Below are 5,296 nucleotides of genomic sequence, written 5' to 3' on the forward strand. Positions count from 1 at the left end.
TATTCACTGGAGACATGAACAGCAACACATTAAAAGAAGCGCATCTCTTAAACAACTTTAAATCACTCGGATTAAATATAATTAATAGTGTAATACCTACACACTTGTCTAACAACTGTGATACATTACTTGACGTGATCTTTTTAAATGACTTTGAAACGACCCGAAAGCGGTATAGCACGCCGTGGACAGGGTTCGAGACAGAAATGTATATCCTCTTTGGATCAATTTACTTCCCTTTCCCTAAAGAATGAAACCAATCTAATGCTACAGCGTATGGTTATATTTGATAATACGGTTGATTAGGGATACGTTTCTAATTATAATTATCACGGCGCTATGGGAGGGCCGAGTGAGGTACTACTTGCTGGGTTGCTGCCGGCGTTGCTGAAGTGCCGTGGGTAGCACTGCTTGCTGAATTTTCGGCGCTGTAGAAGGCCCGAGTACAGGACTGCTTGTTGAGTGATACCGACGCTGTAGAAGGGCCGAGTATATTATTATCTTAGCGGATATTCTTCCTTAGCGATGTTTCCTCGATAGTCGTCGGCATAGAATAAGAAACTATATAGAGGCCGCTCTCTCGAGTGACTTTTCCAGTGATGCCACCTAGACTAAAAAAGGGGAATATTTCAGTCTCTCACGGTTCGATTCGAACTTGTAATTCGGTCCCGCGGTGACTTTCTGAAGCTGAACTGCTCGCTCCCATTGCTAAGGGCTGGTGCGGGCAGTGCAGATGCAAGTTCGCTGCGGGAGCGAATTGTCAAGAGGTCTTGGCCTACCGTCCGAAGGAACAGGTGCTTGGCAGACTTCACGCCTGCCTTAGTCCGCCGAAGTGCGGTGCTCTGGGCGGTATGAACGCAAACTCGTATCCGGAATCCCGCGACGACTCACGAACCTTTGAAATGCTAACAAGAACGCATCAGTGGTTAGATCAGACACTAATTCTAAGTGGACCGCTTTGGACAAAACAGACGAACAAGGCTTACCACGAACACGATACGTTGTGCTGAAGGGACCACAAAAACCAAAGCCACAGATATTGAAAGGGCGGAGAGCTCGAAGTCTATCTGCTGGCATGTTTCCCATAATCTGCATCAAGAGTTGCGGCTTGCAGCGCATGCACGACCGACTTTTTCAGCATTAACTAGCCATATTCTCGTGCAGACGACTTATGAGAGCTCGTGGGCCAGCGTGACAATTCGTAAGGTGCAGGTATGACACATAGGATCTGAAGAACTGTGAGCTTTTAGACAGCAACAACGGGAATTTGGCTTCGTACCAGATAGGAGCATTCAAAACCCCCAACTCGTAGCAATGTCGAAGAACACTAATCTTATTTATTTTCCTGAAGAAAAGGGTTTAGCTTTTGAATATTCTTTGTCACCGGTTTATTTTTCCGAATTGTACTTATGTCGTTCCTGAATTCGTGAAATTGGATAACTTCAACAATTTTCTCAAAAGTGAAATCCAGTTCTCTTTTCGAAATACTTTTCAAACGGCTTCGACACCTTTCTACACCTTTGAATAAAAAAAGCTTCAGGTGCGACGAAAAGGACTCTATTTTCTAAAGCAAACAATTTGGCTGACTACGAGAGCTAGTGCCGATTATCGTAGCAGTTCGAAATGTCTATTTACAGGCCAATTATTTTGAGTTTAGCAAGAACGAAGGCCCACCGAACCAAATGGACGTTGTAAGCTTCTCTACGTCACATCCTCGGGACACCATGTCTGCTGGGTTGACTTTCGTGGGAACGTGTCTCCAAATTGCTTTCTCCGACCACTCCTGCATTTCTGCAACCCAGTTCAAAATAAAAACCGACAACGACGAGAGACACAGGAAAACATTCTCAATGGGACAATTTTGCAATGGCCTGACACGATTATAGAGATCTGCTAAAAGGTGAGCTGCCCACAGCTCAAGGCGAGGCAAAGTTTTCGTCTTGAGGAGAGCTACTTTCGATTTGGCGGTCAATAAAGACACTTTCAAACCTTCAGCAGTTTAAGTCCGAACGTAGATGCACGCTCCATACGCTCGCATGGAAAACCATGTATTTGAATCGGGACTTGTGGATCTGTGTTGACTAATCGCGATACCTTAATTTTCGGCAGCTGCAGAAGCGTCGCTTAAAACGTCTCCCACGATGTAAGCAACGGCATCGGTAGCGTCTCGTCTAATTTACGAAGCCACAGTTCCTGCAACAACATCTTTGCCCTTGTGACCAAAGGATACAAGAGGCCAAGACCAAAATATTTCGCTTTGTCGCGAAATTGAAAGTAATCTTTAACCGGTAACCAATCCATGCCAATGGTAAGACCATACGTCTGAGTCTGCCATAAGTGGCATTACAGCGCTATCAGATGCGGATAACTCTAGGCAGTTTGAAAACTACTTTGACAATTCAAATCCTGCCTCTTGCAAGACCTGAGAAACTTCGTCTCGAAGACTTTGCAGGTCCTCAACGCATCCGGCGCCAGTCAACAAATCGTCAACATAAAAATCATTGTGAATAATCTTTGCGGCTTTTGGATGAGTTGTTTGCGCCATCTCTCCTAGCCGTATTAAACCTCGAATCGCCAAAAAGGGTGAATTTTGTCATTTGTGGAGGACAAGTGGCCCATTGAAACATATTTCTTCATGAATTCAAGATACATATTCTTCAGAAGGGTCCTTTGACAGTTGCCTTTCTAGCGGCAAAAATCTACGTTTCGCAACTTCATATGATGAACCAAGAGAATTTGGGTTAGATTTGAACGGCAAACGAACCGAAAATATACTGGACGACAATCTTTGAGTATTTTTCTCAAAATGTTGTTGACAGAGTTGTTGCTTAGGATTATGGGCTTTGGGCGGCCAGTCCTCCACAGACCAAAACTTCTGCAGGGTTGTGTCGATTAACTTCAACGCTAGCTCCTGGCAGCTGAGATGTACCATTTTTTCAGCCGTTACATTATTTTCAGAGGCACATCTCCATGACACTATCCAGCCGAGAACTGTCTTTTGTAAGATGGGGAGTTTAGGCCCCTGCTTTATCTGGCGCCGATAAGCTTATCTATTTTTTGAGGCTTGAAGAAGAATGGATCTGCAAACTGAATATATTCAGGCACCCTCCACCCGCTGGTGTTCACCACTTGATCCGGATGATGTCCAGAAATATTTAATGTGATCCAAAAATCGGACGACAACTGGCTGTTCCGTACTCGCGACTTCACAATCGTGTGTATTTTTTTTGTGGCTTGGTCATTAGTTCCACCAATGCCTCGCAAGCTCATGCACACGTTCTCTCTTGTAATTTTGAGCCTCTGAGCGTGTTCGTCGGTCACAAAATTTGTTTGTGAACCAGAGTCGAGCAACGCTCGAGCTAATACAAACTTTCCACTTTTGGTTTGAACGCTCACAACAGCAGTTGCAGGAATGAATCGATTCGATGCAGTCGCATGCAAAAAATGCAAAGTGGATGTAATCTCCTACATGAGCGTAGGCTGAGAAGAGGGTGCTCTCTCTTCCAACTCTTAGCGGAACACATCTTTGGGTTTTGAAAGAGTGAAGCATTTTCAATGTTCGTATTTAGAATCTCTAATCGACACTTAAGCTCAACCCGATTCACAGATAATTTCGCTTCATTTAAATAGCGATACGTACGATTCATAATTTTCATGCAAACATCTCGTTGGTGTTTAAGCTCTTCGATATCTTTGGTTGCAATTGCGTTTATTTGTTTTTTTTTTTTTTTTTTTTTTTTGGTATCGAAGATGTGATAAATATTTATTTATATTAATATTATTTATTTGTTCAATAGTCTAAAAAAAAAACAACGAGTTATACACCGATCGCATGCGGTTTTAGGGGAGCTAAGTGCTAAGTTTTTGTATTTTTTATATAAACCCTGCGACAGTAATATGCCGCATGCACGCACTGTAGGTGAGCTAACGCTCAAGCATACCGAAAAAACGAACAAATATTTAAGCAGACCGAAAATTGCACTGCTGCACCGATCGAGAACGAAAACGAGCAAAGATATCTCGAAATAGCGGCAGCGGTGTCGGTGTGCCTGAGTATGTGTACGAGGCTAGCGGCTCTTCCTAGGCAAATTTTAACGGAGAATGATACACTGACAGATAACTAAGGGCAACGAATATATAAGCCTGATGCCGAAGAACGCGCAAAAATTATGAAAAGCGCGGGAAAATGTTTAGACAAACTGCGGCGAAAGTGTTTGCCGCTTATTTTTTAGAACTACACTTTTCACAATTTGCACTTTTTCCCAGCTTTTTTATTTATACCCTAAATTGGTGGTCACTACGACGAAAATTGGGGGAATTGCTTGTCTATGGGCCAAAGCGATTCACATATAATTCGAAAATATAATGATTATTGCAGAATTTTGGTTGTTAGTGCATGCAAATTTTTATTTCTTGGTTAGAATGCTCACTATCTACCGATTTTTACACGAATGCAAAAAGTTGTAAGATGGGCTAAAACACAATTAGCAAAACGCCACAGATTAACTTTCAACTTTTAGCACTCTTTACCTGGTTGGCCGACCCGACAATTGCAACTTCTTTTTTTGAATCCATGTTCCAGCGGAAGCAGCAAATTAAATAATTAAAGTTGCAGCGACGACGAAGAACGGCTTGGGCAACCACCAAAGGAACGGGAGAAAACTTCCAGCGACGAAATTGATTTCGGAAGATTAAACTTGTTAATTTTTTAGCCGGACCGACACGAATAATTTGCTGGTGTGTTTGTTGGTAATTCTTCTACTTTTTTACAGAAAAAATTAGTAAAGAAATAGCGAACTCTACTGTGATCACGTTGGGGTGACCATGAAAATTTAATACTAGTTTGTATTAACGAACGCGAAACTTGTGTGTGTGCAGTAGTCATTCGGATGATTTATTTGCGATAATAACTTGTGTAAATTTAATGTTCCAATAATTCTCTTAGAACCTAACTTACGCTAAGGTGGCGAGCGATGGGGCGAATTCGCAAGAGCGAACGGACGTAAGCTTTATTGGCTCCTGCTCTCGATCTACAACTAGTGACTTAAAAAGTGCCCATCCTCTTGATTTATTAATTTTTCCTTGATTTTTGTATACTTCTTTCTTACCTGATTATTAGATTTTCTTTAAATGTATTTTTTCAAATACAAGAATGTTATTACTTCGATTAAGTGAGTCCACATATGTGCTCAAGATCGTAGTCATAGTTTTGAAGTTCGAAAGCCTTTCTCGCTATGCGAAATGCAATCAGTTACAATTTTTAATTTAATCCCTCGAAATCTTTTTAATGGGTTTC

The sequence above is a fragment of the Drosophila elegans genome, unplaced genomic scaffold, assembly GCF_018152505.1.
Source record: "Drosophila elegans isolate 14027-0461.03 unplaced genomic scaffold, ASM1815250v1 contig_257, whole genome shotgun sequence".
Lineage (NCBI taxonomy): Eukaryota > Metazoa > Arthropoda > Insecta > Diptera > Drosophilidae > Drosophila > Drosophila elegans.